The sequence below is a fragment of the Rhinolophus hipposideros genome, assembly GCF_964194185.1.
Source record: "Rhinolophus hipposideros genome assembly, chromosome: 2".
Lineage (NCBI taxonomy): Eukaryota > Metazoa > Chordata > Mammalia > Chiroptera > Rhinolophidae > Rhinolophus > Rhinolophus hipposideros.
Genome location: NC_138048.1, coordinates 81,188,829 through 81,207,553, shown reverse-complemented (window position 1 = coordinate 81,207,553; position 18,725 = coordinate 81,188,829). Strand labels below are relative to the sequence as shown.

The window sequence follows — 18,725 nt, the reverse complement described above, 5'->3', positions numbered from 1 at the left end:
TTGGGTAGATACTTTAGAGTGGAATAGCAGGGTCATGTGATACATTTATGTTTAATTTCTTTTTTTAGGAAACTGCGAAACTGTTTTTCAAAAGGGCTGCACCATCTTACATTTCCACCAGCAATGTATGAGGGTTCAGTTGTTTTGTATCTTCACCAATAATTATTTTGAGTATACCCATTCAAGTGGGCATGAAACGGTATCTCGTTGCTCTTTTAATTTGCATTTCCCTAATCACTAATGATGCTGAACATCTTTTCATGTGCTTATTGGCCCATTTTTAAATTGGTTTGTCTTCTTATTGACTTGTAAGAGATCTTTATATATTCTGGATAAAATCCTTTATCAGAAAAAATGTGTATCTATTTCCTCCCAGACTGCGATTTATCTTTTTGTTTTATTGTAATTTTGAAGCACAAAAGGTTTAATTTTTATGAAGTCTGGTGTGTTGGGTTTTTTTTGGTTTCTTTTTTTTCTTTTGTGGATCATGCTTTTGGTGCTGTGTTTGAGAACTCTGTCTAACCCAAGGTCACAAAAGATCTCTATTTTGCTCTAGTTTTATCATTTTAGCCATTATGTTAGTTTATGATTTAATTTTAAGTCCATTTTTATATATGATGTGAGGTAAGTATACTAATTCATCATTTTGCATGCAGATATCCAGTTGTCCCAGCACCATGAGTTGAAGACTGTTCCTTTCCCCATTGAATTTACCTTGGCACCTTTGTCAAAACTCAATGGATTATAAGTGTAAGGGTTTATTTCTGGGTTCTCAATTCTGTTCCATTCATCTATTAATGTATGTCCATTCTTATGCTAGTACCATACGATCTTGATTAATGTACTTTGTAGGAAGGTTTGAAATTGGGAAGTGTAAGTTCTTCAGCCTCGTTCTTTTTCCAGATTGTTGTGGCTTTTCCGGGTCCTTTGCATTTACATATAAATTTTAGGATCAGATTGTCAGTTTCTGCCAGAAGCCTATTGGAATTTTGACAGGAATTGTGTTGAATCTATAGGTAAATTTAAGGAGAATTGCCGTTTTAATAATATTGAATCTTCCAACCCATGAATATAGAATGTCTTTCCATTTATTTAGGTCTTTAATTTCTCTCAGCAATATTTTATAGTTTTCAGTGTTTTGGTCTTATATGTCTTTTGTTCCTTAATGCTTAAGGTCTCTGCTCTATGGATTTTCTTCTGCTAAATTGAAATCCTTATGTATATACTAATTGGCAATTGTAATAGAAAATTAAAGGAATGGAAGTTGACTTAACACACATAAATGATACTTTTATGTGAAGGCCAAATGACATCATGGTGCATTATGTAAATGATCGGTTTCACAGTGGAGAAAACAGAATTATCGCATGGCACACAGAATACAGGCATCTCCAACCCAAATGAGTCTTTGCCTTACAGTTAGTACCACGTGTGTAAAAGCCAATAAAGCAATGTCATCTGCCATAATAACGCAGTATTTGTTCATCAACATTGATTGTATATCATTTTTGTTTATGTTTATTTGTATTTTATAGGTGTTATCAGCATAAAGAATTTATACCTAGTTTTACATTTACTGGCCCAATATTTTTTCCCCTTTAATGGATGTCTATTACTCAATATTGGAAAGCATTGGTTTTGGCTTATTAGTTTACAAATCATTTTCAGTCCACCATCTTAGTGTTCTCATAGCAACCCTGGAGCTTGGGTAAAATAAGGATTTTTATTATTCCCACATTATAAATGATGCAAGTAAGAGTCACAGGAATTAAGTGACGTATAGAATCTTATAGATCTGTAAGTGGTAATTCTGGGATTGAAAATTAAGATTTCAGGCTCAAAATGCCTTACTTTTTTTTCATTACATGTATCATTGATCACTTTCTTAAAGCCTGTTAAGGATACAAGAGAAATATAAAACTTTATTTGGGGGAGGGGAAGGAGTCCTTGCAATCTAGGTAGGGAAATGAAAACCATGCAATATGTAAAAGTGAAGTTAGTGTCACAGAGCCCACGGCCCCAACACTCAGTTCTATTGCCCCCTGCAGAATGCAGACAAGGCCGAGTGTATAGGTGCCGCCAGCTTTGTCTCAGGTAATGGCAGTGACCTGTGATTCCTTGCTGGTCTTCATTTCCTGTGACCAGTCATTCACCAAGTCTTGCCCTTTTACCTTCTAAATGTGTCTCAGATCTTTCCTCTCCCCATCGCAGCTACCTCCACCCTCACCCACCCCAATTCTGCAAATGCTGTTAACTCTTCCCCCAACTGCTACAGCTGCTCCACCTGGTCTTCCTGCTTTCAGTCCTGCACCGTTTAAATCTCTCCCCCAGTGGACCTACCTGTCTACCTGTTCAGGAGGGACTCCTTCCACAGGTAAAGCCGAACCTTCTAAGTTAGCATTAGAGGCTCCCGTTTCTGTGTCCTACTTAACCCTGGTCTTGTTTCTTGCTATTTCCTTATTTTCTAGTAAAACCGGGCTGCTGAACTGCCTGCCTCGTACTGTTTCTAGCTTCCATGCCTTTGCTTTTGCCGTGCCCTTTGCCTAAAATGTGTTCTCTATCCTGCCCACTCTGTCCTTTCCCCGCTCAGTTAACTCCTACTCATCACTGAAGCTTAGCCCAGCCATTCCCTACTGCAGAAAATCTTTCCTGACCCCTCCCTCCTCCAGACTTGGGTAGGTGCTCTAAGCCATGATATGCATTATGTTTGTATAAACAGTATAAATCTGTAACGTGTAGTCCAGTTGTCTGTTTCTGTGCCTGTCCCACCTTGAGAGTGGGGTCATGTGTGATTCCATCCCTATTCCTCGCACCTATGAACATGCCTGCTTTACCTTAAGCATTCAATAGATATGTGTGGTTCAGGTGAAGGAATTAAATATCCATGATGAATAAAAACTAAGCTAACCGCAGCTCATGAACATCAAGAATATAACCCATGCTGAGGTAAAGGATTTTCTTTGTGGATTCAGAATGATTGCCACGCATGGCTGATGAGGTCTGAAAGAGAAAAGCAAGCATTGGTCGCTCTCATCAGTGAGAGCAGCTCCGAGCAGCTTCTACTAATAACCTAAGTGTCACATAAAGCAACGTGGACACTGAATTGAGTCTGGTTTCCAGGGAAAGGAAGTCACTCTAAGAAGCGCTTAGCTGGGTTTAAAGTAATTTTTCCACCTTTGTGTGGCCATTCTGGGTGTTTGCCCATATGTGTACCTCTGTGGCTGACTTCTAAAAAAATGCCTACGATTTGGTTTGTTTTCCTCATGGATTACTATAAAAAGAACACCTCCTTACTACTGATTAGATCAGATTTAAGTTAACCCATGTGACCCTAGGGTGCAGTACCAAGTGGATTAATACATCTTTTCAACTGCAGCTTTTTTTAATGACAGCGGAGAAGGAACTGAGTGTAACCTGTTGCCTTCTGGCTAAATTCTTCTATTGTCCTTTTGTCACTGTGTTTTCTCTATGTGCGGGACTTCAGCTAGTCCATAGCCTCTACACCTTGGCTTTGAGGAATCCTCTCAGGAATAGTCTTCCAGCCTCTCTCTGGGGCCCTCATCGTATTGCTTTTCCACACCCACAATGTGCTAGAGTCTAAGAACCCGAATATAAAATGAATGTGCAGCCCCCTTTCACTCCTCTGATGGTGAGACCTTCAGCAACTGTAATTGGAGGGAACCTAGACATACACCTTAACAGTAACCAACAAAAGAGTGTTTATAAAATCCATGCATATTACACTCCAGTAGGACAGGAGTGCACAAAGGAGTAAGCTGCAGTTGTGTGGAAATTTCATTTATTCTCACGTGAAGAAAGCATCCTACACCAAGGAAGTACCTTCAGTGCTCTTACGTGGAAGTCCCCAGGCAAAGTGCTGTGTCTAATGCTGAAGTTCTAGGGATGCGAAGCAGTTGAAAAGCTGTAAACAATAGCTGAGTATACTTTACAGGAGGAATAATAACACGCTGAGATTCAAAACCAAAGTGGAAAAGAGCATGCAAATAGTGTAGCAAGCCTGATTACGTATAAACCCCCTGAACAGAAGTCGTCAGCTTCTCTCATTTCCTAATCGCCTCAGCTTCATATCCCCTTCCCCCGGAAGTGTGGCACCACGGGCAGAGAGTGCTGGGAGTCTGCAGGCCCTTTGCGGGTCTGCACGGCAGCCTGGGGTCGGGGAATCACTGCCACTGCCATCAGCCTCCCCAGTGCCAGGAGCTGTGCCCGATGCCGCCCTCATAACCACACTGCCAGGAGGCACTGTGGCTTCAGAAGCCAAGTGACCTGCCCCAGCTCACAGAGCAGGGCAGGTGTGCCCTCCTGAGGCCTGCCCTAGCCTGGGGAAGCATCATAGATCCTTTTATTTTCTGGCGACTCAGGACTGTTTTACACTAGCAAAATTATGTATTCCAGGTTCTTTCTTTAAACATTAAAAAAAGTTTAACTGTGTGGCCCTTACCATCTGCCTTACTTATCTATTGCTTTGTAACAGTTTACTATAAAATTTAACAACTTAAAACAACAATCTTTTTTTATCTCACAGTTTCTGATGGTCAGGAACCTGGGAGCTGCTTAGCTGGGTGGTTCTGGCTCAGGGTCCCTCCTGAGGGTCAGTCAGAATGTCCACGGGGGCCGCGGTCATCCAAAGGCTTGAGGGGGCTGGAGAGTCCTCTTCTGAGACGACTCACTCACGTGGTTTGGAGGCCTCGGTGCCTTGCCACAGGGCCCCTGCCTGAGTGTTCTCACAACTTCCCAGTGCAAGTGGAGCGAGAAAAAGAGAGAGAGAGAGAGAGAGAGAGAGAGGTCATTTGTTTTTACCAATTCTCCAAAATAGCTGGTGTGCCGCTTCTGCTTTTTTCTCTCTCTATTCTATAAAAAAAAGTCACTAAGTTCAGCCCACACGCAGGGGGAAGAAAGTTAGGCTTCAGTTCTCCAAGGAAAGAAGATCAAAGAATTTGTGGACATATTTTAAAACCACCCACTCTCTAACCCATATTGATACATCTTCAGAGGAAAATAAAACAGAAAAAACCCACTATCACTGAAAGTACATTGCTTTCTCTGACTGCCACCTGCATATTCTGGCCACCCAGTGGCTCCAGTTAAGAAAACATTTCCCCGTCCCTGAACAGCTTCCTAAGGAAATGGTGCTTTGCATTACAGAGACATATTTACTGTTCCAAGGAATTTACAGGGACTAGGAAATGTAGAGATAATACAATGTGTCCTCTTGATTCAGCCCTAACTTGGGACCAAGCAGTCCATCTTAGAATCTGCCTCCCTTTCTTGGTCCTGGAGGCTAGTGGCATAAGAGAGGCTTCCAAGAGGCTGCGATGGAACCTTGGTCACTCCCCAGGTTCCTTCCCACATGCTTTTCTCTTCCTGTCTCCTAGGGGAGGCCTGGGCCTCAGGGGGTCTTAGCCTACATCCTGGTCCCCCTAACCTCAGGACAGATGGCTCAGGTAATCAAGTCCTGGGAGCCGACTCTCCCTGGGCCAGTTGATCTTAGTTGGGATTGGTCAGTTATTTCCAGGTTTGAATGAAGGTTACCCTAGTACCAGGGTCACACACCTGACAACCTGGAAAACTCTGCAGTTGGCCATTCCCAGCTCTCTGACCAGACTCCAGGTGGACATTCTATAAAAAGACCTCTGTGGCTCTAGGAGGGCAACCCTAAGGTTAATTCTATAGTTTAAACTGATTTTCTCAGAGTAAAAGCAGAACCAGTTCCCAAACTGAGAAGCCACGTACTTCTCCAACAGAATGACTGTGTGTCTGGCTCCGCTGCCCCCCATCTGCCATCCGGGGCCACCTTCAGTGTGTGTAATCCCTGCGGTCACACAGGGACAGGATTCAAAGGGCCCCCAACTCTTGACTTCACACTCTGCTGTTGCCATCCTGAAAGTCTTCCTACGTTTTGAACACAAGATCCCCATTTTCATTTTGCACAGGGCCCTGCAAAGTATGTAGCTGGCCCTGTGCTTATTTCAATCCCTAAAAACACAAGTAATAGGTGAAACATGACCGTGGAGGAATCAGGTCATTTGATTTATCACCCCATCCACATATCAACATTTCAGGGAAGAAGGGTGATTTGAAACTAATGAAAACACCTTAAGCATATCACTTGTAAATAAGAAAATAATTGAGTGCATCTAAAACTTTAGGAAATCCCAATTTTTAATCATATTTTTTCAACCTGAAGAATGAGCATGACTTTCAGAGGGATTCTTCATTTATTGTCATTACCCCCGTGTATTAATATACTGAAAACCTGAAAGGTATTCTTAACTGCAGGTGAAGTGTGACTGGATTATTATCACTCGTGCCAAACAGCATTGAATCCTTCCCTGAGAGTATTTCCTACATGCCTGTAGGAACTCTCTTGTTGTCTTTAAAGCAGACATCCATTTCCTTGGATGTAACAAGCGCAGTAGCTGTGGGTTCGGAAAAGAGGTCACAGGGGCAGGGCAGGGCAGGGCAGGAAGGTGACCAGATTGAATGTCATCTAGCTGGGGATAGAGGACATACCTACCTCATTCCACTCACCATCTAGGAAAAGCAAAGTCCTCGCACAGATTTAGCCATCAAATCCAGATTGCATGCTAAGTGAGGAGTCTGCTGGGCTTTCTGGATTCAGCAGTGCCAGACCCATACCCTATGGTCTTGGCGCGGATTCAGGATCAGTTTATCACCAAGACAGGACAAGTGAGTACGTGGACAACTGAAACTCCAGCAGTTCTTTACTGTGGAAATCACGCTTGGTGACGATGCCATAACATGGCATTGTAAATAGTTTCTACACAGAGAGCATTTGGATTAGAGAGACTCAAGCTACATCCAGCATTTCTTCTTCAAACATGAGAATATTTTTTGGAAAGCCACAGCCTAAATTGTAGGTTAGTGCTTGTTTTCAGTTGTCATTTTTGTTTGCTTATTTTCCTCTGTCTAAGAAAGCAAACATACTAAATATTTCTTTTTTGTTTGTTTCCTGTAGCCTAAACCTCCATGGTAGGCAGGCAAAAATTTTAAAGCCTCAGTCCTTCACAAACCTAATTTACCTTCTGCTGGTCATTTTGCATCCTATTCTTCTGATGCAAAAACAAGTTGGAACACTTTATCATTCCTTAAATATAAGAATTCTGGCTTTTTACACTTATCGTTATCCTTTTTGGGGGCACACAAGTTGACAGTGTCAGATTATTTGCCATTTTGCCAGGCTATATCCCCTGGAACCAAAAATCTATCCCACAAGGTAGCAAATTAAGAAGGGGGGAAAAACACTACGCTGCCTTTTTTCTTTTTTCCTTTTCAATTGATTTTGAATTCAGGTTGGGGGCAAAAATCTAGTGGATGCAGTTTAGTAAGTGTTAACCTTACACGGGGAGCGGGAAATGATTATTTGCCCTAAGGTCCAGCTGGCACAATTATTCCTGCCCCTGAGGCAACCTCCAAGGCGAGGGTCCCCTTTGAGCCTTGCCAACACCACAGTTCACAGTGAGAAGGGAAATATAGCCAGAAGGCCTCACTGCTTAGCTCAGAAGCTGGCAGTCAGCCGCTTAGCTGTCCAGGTGAGGCTTCGCCCGCTGTCTTGAGATGAGGAAGTCGCCATGTGATCAGCTCAGCCACAGCGGTGAATTGAACTAATAACATGTTTCCCTGAAAATAAGACCTAGCTGGACAATCAGCTCTAATGCATCTTTTGGAGCAAAAATTAATATAAGACCCTGTCTTATTTTACTCTAAGACCGGGTATGATATGATATGACATGACATGACATGATATAAAATACCGATTCTTATATAAGAGGGGTCTTATATTAATTTTTGCTCCAAAAGACACATTAGAGCTGATTGTTCAGCTAGGGCTTATTTATGGGGAAATCTGGAAGACAGCCGGTGTGCCCAGAGCTAAGTAACAAGACTTTGTGAGAGGTTGCAGAGAAAGTCTGGAGGCTAGATCAGCGCCTGTAAGGATTTAGGATTTTATCCTAAATATTGTGGGAACCACCACAACATTAAGCCAAGTTTTAAGTCAAGATGTGACAATCTGATTTATGTTTTCAGAAGTATTTTTCATTCACAAAGGGTAAGGCTGCAGGCACTTAATTTCTTATAACAGTTTGGGAACCAAGTCAAGAAGCGTGCAACATCAAATCAGGGGCAGTGAGGTGAGTGAAGGAGGCTAAATTTCCTTTGAAATGATGTTTTATAAATTAATGCCATCGAAAATTAGGGCCAGCGGCCTGATTGCCTCAGTTGTAGTGACAGCTCTGCTGAGAAATCACTTCTGTTCTTTGGAAAGTGAATTTGATTTTTAAAACCTCCAAACAAAACGAAACACAAGTAGTTTAAACCATCAGTGTAAGTATGCACTGCTGTCTACAAAGCAGATGTGTGCCTTTTCTGCTGGCTACTATTACTCACAGTTCCGCTGCAAGTCGGAGGCAATGAGAAGAAGAGAGAAAAAGCACTGGTGTTTGGGCACAATGGATCATGTTTATTTTCCTAGATTTTTCTTTTACTTTGAATGTCAACGCTGAAAAGACAACTCTACTGCCTTGTAGCCTCGTCTCAAATGAGGGGAGGGGAGAGGTAGGTGTTCTACAAGGCACCTCGAAAGGACTCTACAAGGACCTCGAAAGGACTGCTAATTTCTATCTTGGCTTTCTTAGGAAATAATGAAAAAGCTTGAGCACTTGGAATAAGTGAGCATCTTGTCGGCCCAGCTTTTATGTGTCTGAAAGAGGCTCTCTTTGCTCTTTCCAAAGGAAATCTAGTTTAAGTTCGAGTTTTAGAAGAGTTGGGGTTAATCGGCGGATTACTTTTACTACTTAGGAATAATTCATAACTAATTTTCACCCTTTTCTCTGAGAATGAGCTCACCTCTCGTCCACTGTGGGGAGTAGCATAATTTCCTAACCAGTACCTTCATATTCTGAAAGAATTTATTTCTAAAAGATGAGAAACTTGCTTAATGCAGTCGCTTTTTAAGATCAAGCAAGTTAATGAAATTATTAAACGACATTCTGGCATTTTTATTGTATTTCAGAAAATATTTTAGACCAGTGTTTGCTCTCCTACCCTTTAGCAACTAAAACCGTTTGAACCCGTCTTTTGAGGGATGAGAATGATTGTAAAACCATTGCAGATGGTTGCTTAACTGTCTCGGGAAAAGCTGGGTAGAGGGCATACCTGAGGAAGCTCTTAAGTACAGAATCCCATTATAACTAATAGCATTACAACTCTACTCTTGCATGAGGGAGAGGGGGAGATTTAAGGATACAGAATTTGAATAGTTCCTTAGAGATTATGTTGAGTTTAATCATAAATTATTATGCCTCTGTCCTGTGTTCAATGATGAACTAGGAAAATATGTCAGTTGATGAGCAGATAGTTTTCGGAAGAAATATACTACATAAATTATTATGTTTCCCTTCTTTTCATCATTATTTTGCTTTATTCTGTGAAATAAATCTTTTGAAAATAGTAGCTCTAAGTTTCATAATAAACTAAAGTTTTGTAATAAACTAGTGATGTAGTGTATTGAGTTTTTGAAATTTTTTTTGCCACAGTTAATGTAAAAAGAAAAAGAATCAATGCCATTACATTTATTACATTTATCTAAGGAAGACCTTGAACTGAAATTTTTGCTGATTCAATGCTAATATATAATGTAATATTAATTTTTGTTTTTGTTTTGTCTTTGTTGTTGCTTATTTGGAAACCTCATCATATAAAATAGACTTGATTTAAAATGTTTTAATATCAACAGCCTGGAAAAGGGCAGAGGGGGCCACAGGGAGATGATAGTTTATGAGTCAACCCATTTTATAGATTAGGAAATAAAGGCTCTTAGATAGGAAGTTGCCCAAGAGAATACACCTAGTAAGAGGCACAGTGGAGCCCAGAACCCAGGTCTGTGACTCCTGGTCTAAATCCCTGTCAGTTCCAGAACCATCAAAGATGGCCTAGATTGTAACTTTGGATGTTTTAGCATTAGTGTAACCTTTTAGCAATGTAACTGAAGACATATATTTATATTTATAATTAGTATTCAAAAAATCTTTGCAATGGCAGTAAAACAAGGGAGGATACTTTTAACATTATTTTTGTTTCTTAATCCTATTCGTAGTTTGAACTGGTTGAAAACACAATCGTCCACTAGAGGTCACCTTTCTTCAAGATGAGGGTCACTCCCCTTCCACGATAAGCTATTAATCTGGTTTCAAATGAACCACCACCACCTTGGAGAAATGAAGAGCCCTTTTTGTCGTCGGGGATTTCAAGTGTTGCTTTAGCTAAATGCACTTATTTTGTAGGTAAGGCTATCTGAGCTAGTAAAACACCTGGACAAATCAAGGGGAGGTATGACCCCCTCTTCTAGCACATACACACACACTTTGTGCTAGTTCTGGCCTGACTCCTCTTGACGGATCAACTTATCTTTATTTGGAAAGTTTTGTGTTAACCCTGGAAGGTTATACTACCCTCACTTCTTCTGTCACTGCTCTCTCTGACTCCAAAGTCGGAGACTAAATGGAGACGAAAAGAAATGGTCCTTAAACATTGACATAAATTTGGAAGGAAACCAAATTTATCTTTGAGTCAGTTTACTGGTTTTCCACAGTGATGCGAATTTCAGTCAGCATTGACCAGAAAATACTATGGGGAGAGGACTAGGACGGTGTCCAATAAACAAGCACTTTGGCAGATTCTACTGAAATACAAACGATCTCATTATTCTGGAGGGAGAGGGAAGCTGCCCACTATAGCACTGTCTGACGCTTCAGGTTTCAAACTGTGTCTGTAGAAACCCAGGGTTGCAGGACATATTTTTAGAGGCTCATTTGCACCTATTATATGAGCTGCTAAACACCTCAGCCCCGATCCCTGCCTCCTCAAATTGGAAATTAAAGAGTTCTGAGATGTGAAAATAATTCAGAACATAGATGCAGATGAGATTGCCTGTATGACTTTGGACTTTAAGAGAAATGTTGTCTTGTAAAGTTATGTTAAGAAGAGTATAACATTTTAGTCCAATTTGTAGTGATTTATTCCCTCATATCTAGGCAAAGTATTTCTCTCTACCCCCTCTTTGACATCAGCGTATTAATGTATCCTGCAGGTTAAGTAGTTTTTTATAGTCCTCAAAATTGAACTTGTAAATGTGTCACACTGCCCACGAGGGTGGTCGCTCAGTACTGGTCATGCCGTGCATGTGCAAGCAGGAAAACTCATCTGAATTGTCCAAGTAACCCCTCCTGGTGCAGTGCCAGGTGAGGGTAGGGCACATCTGTTTGGCACATTCTCTTATCAAGCTTGATAGGTGGGTCATGCAATGACAAGTGAATGCCCAGCACATCAAATGAGAAGGTCTAGTTCTAGATTGATGACCTATCGTAGGTTTGGGTACTACTCTATCTTGTTTATAATAAGAAATGTGAGTAATTGCTACATAATGTTAGTAACTCAATTTTGAAATAAAAGTCTTATTACTTTGTTTTCAAGCTTCTGGATATGTTCAATGAAGAATATCCAGATTGCAGCATAAGCTGTTCCAAAGGACTGTTACCATTTCCAACTACTTATCTGTGTGAAACAGGATTCTCTTCATATGGCACAAACAAAATAAAGAAATAAATAAAAATACAGTTGGAATAAGGCTATAACTGACTTCTATAAGTTCTATTTTCAAATGTTTGTGTTAAACAAAACAGCCTCATGTTCTCATTGAAGGATATGATAAATAATATAAATTTGAGATAAAAAAGAATTTTATCTTGATTAAAAACCTGTTTGATTATTTTGTATATTGGTTTTCATTTTAAAAGCAGATTCCAACGCAAAAGAAAAAATGACAACCATTGATTCACACTCACAATTGTCTCAGAAAACTATTTTTTAATATTTGAAATAATAAACACAAGTTTAGCCAGGTCGGAATAGTCAAAACTCTGAGAAGGGGCGGCTGGTTAGCTGTTGGTTGGAGCACGGTGCTCCTAACACCAAGGTTGCCCGTTCGATCCCAGCATGGGCCACTTTGAGCTGTGCCCTCTTTAAGAAAAAAAAAAAAAAAGACTCGGTAAATGAGTTTACTGGTATATCGCTTGTAAGATTGTCAGCTAAATGTCTTATTTATATACGAATAAAAAAGTTACAGCTTAATCTCATTTTTATCCACCTCTCGCTTCCTATTTCTGGAGCTCAGAGTGTGTGGAAAGAATTTATGGGACTGTCCTGATACCAACCATCCTTTTCTGTGGGGAATGACCTCGATGCAATGGTAGCCTCCAAATCCATGACCAGGCACTGTATTCCAGAAGTCTCAGACCAAATTAAGATGCTTAAGTCATAGCTTATTAAATCAACTTAAAGTACATGTCAAGATAAAGTTAATACATCTATCACCTCAGGAAAAAAAAAAGAAGCAACGGTAAGAGATGGAATGAGCGGACAGACTTCGTGTGATATTCTGATTTGGTCTTTGTCCCCATTTCTGGCCCAGAGCTCCTAACATCCTTGGGGTTTCCTAAGTGAGATGGATAAAGGTGTCTCTGATGTTACTGAGATGACTTTTGGAAGTACCTCAGTTTGGGGGCTGTCTGCCAGGGGGACCAACCACATGGTCAGACGAGTCCCTCTGACTTTGGGGCAGCGGGGAGCCTGGAGGTTGCATCTATCACCAGTGGCCAGAGATTTAATCAGTCATTCCTATGAAATGAAGTCGTCATAAAAACCCTAAGGATGGGGTTTGGAGAGCTTCTGGGTTGGTGAACACAAGGAGGTTTGGGGAGTGTGGCATGCTGGGAGAGGAAGCATGGAAGCTCCGTGCCCTTTCCCCACACCTTGCCCTACACATCTCTTCCATCTGGCTGTTTCTGAGTTATATCCTTTTATAATAAACTGGTAATGCAGTAGGTGAAATGTTTCTGTGAGTTCTGTGAGCTGCTCTAGCAAATTAATTGAGCCTAGGGAAGGGGTCATTGGAACCTCCCATCTATAGGCCGTTGGTTAGAAGCACAGGTGGGCAACCTGGACTTGCGCTGGGCATCTGCAGTGGGGCGGGAGGACAGTCTTGTGCACTGCTCCCTTAAGCGGTGGGACCTGACGCGTTCTCCAGGTAGACAGTGTCAGAACGGAGCTGAATTATAGGACACCCACCTGGTGTTCAAGAATTGCCTTGTGATGTACAGAACCCCCTCCCCCATACGAATAGGAATTGGTCCCAGAATCATATTTAGAATATGGTACAGGAGTGTAGAAGGGCCGCACTACCTGCATCTCAGGTTACGCAGTCTTTACGTGCCCAGCCTTTCTGCTACAACCACCTTCCTCTGCTGGCGACACAGTTACAAACCAGAGTTGAGGTCTGAGAAAGGAGGCCCAATTAGACAGAAGGTGTCTGCCTTGTCTGAGATCCAGGGGTAAGTCCCTCTGGCTTCCTCTGTGGCTTGCCCCCTCACCTGATGAGCAGCTATGGATTGTATTTCATAGGCAGAGGACACAGGGCCAGAATGGGTGTCACCATCTAATGAATACCGAGTGCCTTGTGTGCCTCACGTGATTTAGCGTGCCGTGATTAGGGGCTTCGTTAGTCTTTCCATCATTGTCTATGCTCTTATGTGCAGCACATATGCTTGATCTAGGTCTAACACATCCAGGTTACTAACTTTTCAATACTTACCACAGCTCCTGAATTGTACCTCTGTCTTCTTGCTTACTCGTTGTCTAAATCTAACACACCATACGCATTTCACCAATGTCAGACAACATACGCAGTAAATGAACATACCTTGTAAGTTTCACCCACCCTATTTATTTCTCTTGTTCTTCTATAGCAGTAATTGAATATTCTCAAGTAATACAGCAACACTCCCTATGAAATCTCTTGGAAAAGCTTGCCCCACACTGGTCTAGCCTCTCTGATTCCAGCCTGGCCAGCCTCCCTGCCCTTGAGCCCATACCACCCCTGCTCCCTCAAGGACCCAGTCAAGGATCCTCACCCATCTGGGCCCCTTCAGCTTCCCCATCTGCACTCCCATCTCCTCCTTACTCAACTTGGCTTTGTAACTGTACTCACCCCATCTTCAGTGCCAAGACTGAGTGAACCTCCGTATGTGCTCCTCTCCTAGGACCTGGCCCTTTCAGTTATTTTTCACCCACCACCGTCAGCTTCTCCCTTCTTGCTGGCTCCTTCCCTGCTGCCCACATACATGTTTGGAGCTCCCGCTTAGAAATCAGCCACAACCACAAACTCTGTTAATTCCAGGATACACTCAAGCTACCACCCTAATGCTCTCATTCATCCACAAACTTCTTTACAAACTGCTCTCAGTACACTCATCTCCTCAACTTCTTAACCACTTACAACCTGGCTTCTACTCCTAACATACTGCTACTGAAATTATGCTTTTAAAGGAAATTGAAGACTTCCTAATAATCAAAACTAATGGCTTTTGGTTGTTTTTCCCTTTCAACCTATTAGTCTTTTCAGTTTCCCTGCAGGATTGGAAGCCATTGAGCTCTGTCAGCCTCCTCTCTCTGTCGCCTTGACCCCCATCTTCTGGAGGCCTCCCAAATTACTTGGCTTGTGGTCCCTCCCTCTGTCTTCAAAGCCAGTGCTGCTGGGCCGAGTCCTTCTCACACTGCCGTGTCCCCGGTTCTGCCTCCCCACTTTTACCACCATTCAAGGACTCTTGTGATTGATTATATGGGCCCACCAGAAGGACCCAGGATAATCCCCCCCTCTCAGGGTCAACTGATTAGCAACCGTAATTTCCCTTTCCCAGGTGGGGATAAGGATAGACTATTTTGGGGTATCATTATTTTGCTTACCACAGTGATGTCTGTGTTCCTCATTAGTTCTTTCTCTGCAATCTCTTCCTTGATCGAATCCACTCCTACAGCTTCAACTACTGTCTCCTTGCAAAAGACCCCCAAATTCTATCTGTTGGCCTAACTTCTCTTGTGAGCCCCAGCTGCCTCCTATACCTTCAACTGATAACTTGATAGTGAAAATAAAAGACCTCATTACTACATCCCAATCCCTCAAAATTAGTTCCTTCTTCTAACTTCCTTATTTCTTTTCACAGCACCAGTGTTCCTCTAGCAGTGGTCTCAGAACCTCGACATTTCTTGTCTTGTTCACTCTCCCGTGTTGGATCAATGCTTAAGGCCTTCAGTTCATTTTTCGTGGAATGCATCCCTTTGTCTTTTCCTTTCCATTCCCACTATCACCTCCATCCTTCAGGCCTCTGTCTATTTCTTGGATTGTTGTTATTGCCTTTAATTACGTGGGGGGAGGGGAATCCACTGCTGATGCTTTCCTGAGCACCTCAGCGCTGTGTTGCATGATATTCTCATTTCATCCTGTCATCAATCCAATAAACAAAGAATTAACATCTTTAGTTTATAGATGAGGAAACTGAGGGTAAGAGCAATGAGGTAATTTTATGAGGGTCCTAATCATTTATTCGTTCATTTAAAATACTTATTGAGAGTCTATTAGGTATATGCCAGGTACGTGTTAGATGCTGGGGGTAATAGCCCTGAATAAACCAACCAAGATCCGAGTGCTGAGGAAACTCATATTAATCTAGAAATAGGAAAGACAGACATTCTAGAAGTGAACAACCAAAGGAACAAGATTACTGCATCTCCTTGTTTACCCTAGCTAAGAGTTTTCTTCCTCTTCTGAATTCCTAATGAGCAACAACAAAATCTCTTTGGAGGCACTTAACTCATTCATCATTTTATTCAGTATCTGTGTACTGCCTTATTTCTTTTACCAAACTCCTTGAGGACAGAAACTCTTCATCACATGGCACATACTAGGAATTTATTTCAACTACAGGGTTGTAAGAATCGAGATGTTGGGGAAAGTACACTGGACACTGCAAAGCCATTTTCTCAGACGTGTTGTCACAGGTGATGCCAGTTCTGATCTTGTTTGGGTGGGTCATTCAAGGACCTCCTTCTCCCTGATGTAATCCTCACCATTTTCTTCCTTTGCCCTGTAAAGAAGCAAAACTTAAAGCTGTATAAAATGTCTATCTGCTTCCCACAAATTCCTAGGGAGAGTATTTCTAAGGAGAGTGACTTAATTGTTTATCTACCCAACCACCAGTAAATTAACGTTTTCCCAATATTTCATTGAGGCTGTCTTCAAACTGAAAACTTTTTTTTAGGTGTATCCCCATTTATGTACTATCCAGATTCAACAATTAGTGTTGCTTTGGCACAGCTTTCCGTCAACCCGTCCCTCTAGCCATCCATTAAATGCATCTCGTTTATTCGATGTTTCCAAGTAGCAGACATCAGTAAGTCTCCCACTAAATACTTCAGCCTACACACCATCAACTAGAATTCAAAATTTGTTAGCCAGTCCTTTTTTATTTTTTTAAGGTAAATTTTACGTACAATGAAATGCACAAATCATAAATATACTATTCAGTGAGTGTTGACAAATGTCTACACCTGTGTAAGCCAAACCCTATCAAGTCACACAGCTTGTGCCAGAAAGTTTCCTATGCTCCTTCAGGTCAGCCCCTGACCCCAGTAGTTGCCTTTCGACGTTGTAGGCTCAGTCACACCTATACACCTGCAGATGTGCCTTTGGACTAATATATTTACTCTCCAAATACACCCGTCATCTGTTAATTGCCACAATTGAAAAAGTAATTTTCTGGATTTAAATACAGTAGTTTGCCTGGTGGCAGAAATAGGAACAATAGCTTAATTGGGTAGTACTTCAATTTTTCTTCTTTTAAAACATTCCTTGGATTTGGAATTAGATAGAACCACACTGCACCCTCACTCTTACTCGGTGGTAGATTTTGATTTCAAGGCCAGCCCATATGGACTAGGTCCAAGGGGGTTCATTTTGCCAAGTCTGGTGGGTCCTTATATAGCATTGTTTTATATGAACACACTTACCAGGTCTGAACCAGAAAATCTGAGCTTATTTTTTTCTTGCTTTGATGCCTTTTTGTTGTTGTTGGAGGAGTTACGTTCTTGAACATGTCACACTTTCTTAGGCCTCAGTTTCCACATTTGGAAAATAACAGTGTATCTCTCTTAAGGTTCAGGCTAAATCTGAAACCCAGAACTTTTTATGGGAAGGGAAGTTGTAAGGACCTGAGACGGAAAAAAGAATGCTACATAGACCATACTTAAACAAGTCAATATTTCTTAGTCTAGAAAATAACAAATATTACTGTAGTTCTGTAAATTATTCTAGCTTAAATGTTCTTGGAACTGGTTTCTGGTTAAAGTTTTTTGTACTAGCAAATCATAAGTTAAATGATGACACAAAGCCCTTCCAATGAAGGAAAGCTTGCTTGATAGATTCCTTTTTTTTTTTCTTTTTTATCTTGTTTACACTGTTTGAGAAGGTTTTTTAACAGGATTTGGGATACAATTGTCAGAAATCTGTTCTCCCCAGAGCCACGGCTGAGTCATTTCCACTATTTATGGAACAGCAACTGTGAAGAGTGGGATCATGTTTAGGCTTTTTTTTTTTTTTTTTCACAACACATGATAAATGTCTTTAGGAGCTTATGTAATGTATCCCAGAGCCTTCGGTTTTCAGATGAGAACACGGTCCAGGAAGTGGCTTTTTGGGCTTTGTACAGCTTTTGAAAGCATGTTCTTGAGTCTTAAGGTCATAGATTGTCAAAGTAGTAATTTGAGTAAAGCTTTAACAGCCTTTGAAGTTAAAGCTGTTCTGTCTTGGAAAGTTGGGATTATGCCTTTTACATTCGGCATAAGATTTCCATTTCATTTTATTTGCTACCTTGCAAAAGGCACTTTTACTTTGGGCTGTGTTTCCTTGCACATACTTAGGATTCCAGAACCTTCATCTAGGTGGTTGTGTAACAAGGCACTCCACACAGACGTCTCTCTCTGCGCTGTGTGGATTACTCGATAGGGAAGGGTAGAGTTTGGGTTGGGGATGTGCTGCATATTGTTTTCTCTCTCTGAAGTTTCTCTCCTCTTTTCTTCATCCTGGATTTGAGAAACTCATGATCTAGTTCAGGCTTCCTTCATCATCAAGCTTTCATGGGGCTACCTCCCAATGAGCAGGCCTCCAAAGTCCTGCACAGGTTATGTGGCCTATCTCTCTCCTGTGTTCCAGGGACCAGGGCTGTGAGCTGCAGGGTGCATTCCAGAATACTTTTCATTTGCACCCCTCGAACTTGGTGCTGAAATGCGATCCTGTGAGATCATTAGTGCCTGCCACCTTTTCCTTCCCCTAACTGGGAAGTCTGAAGCCACCCATGTGAGTGTGTTCGTGGGCTTGAACTGAGGTACCAAGCTGTCCTCCTGTTTGAATCTCAAATAGCAAAAATTAAGAATACTTAGAAAAATAGGTTTTTCTCTTCCCAAGCAACAGAGATGTTGTTATAACATTAAAAATATATCACCACATAAAATATTCTTAACACAAACTCGCACCATTCCTTAAGATGGAGTTTCATATGGAAACTTGTCAAACATTTTGATTTCATTCCTCAGGCAAAAAGTACTTCTTTTTCTCTATCAGTAGTGTAATGAAGATTGTGTGATTATCAATAAGGGTTTTTGAGACGATAGCTAGATATATTACGATAGCTTAAAAATAATATCCCTATTGAATTTCTTTTAATTGCTGGTTTAAATTCAGTCATGTTTTTATTGAAGACCATTATGTACTCAGAGCCATTTTATTAAGAAACAACACA

At 41.3% G+C, this 18,725-nt stretch overlaps 1 protein-coding gene across 2 annotated transcripts in view; it reads left to right on the top strand.

The window, feature by feature from the left end:
- LOC308489126 (IQCJ-SCHIP1 readthrough transcript protein) overlaps nt 1-18,725 on the top strand; it is a 677,105-nt gene that overhangs the window by 605,486 nt on the left and 52,894 nt on the right. The gene's annotated exons all lie outside the window — the stretch shown is intronic.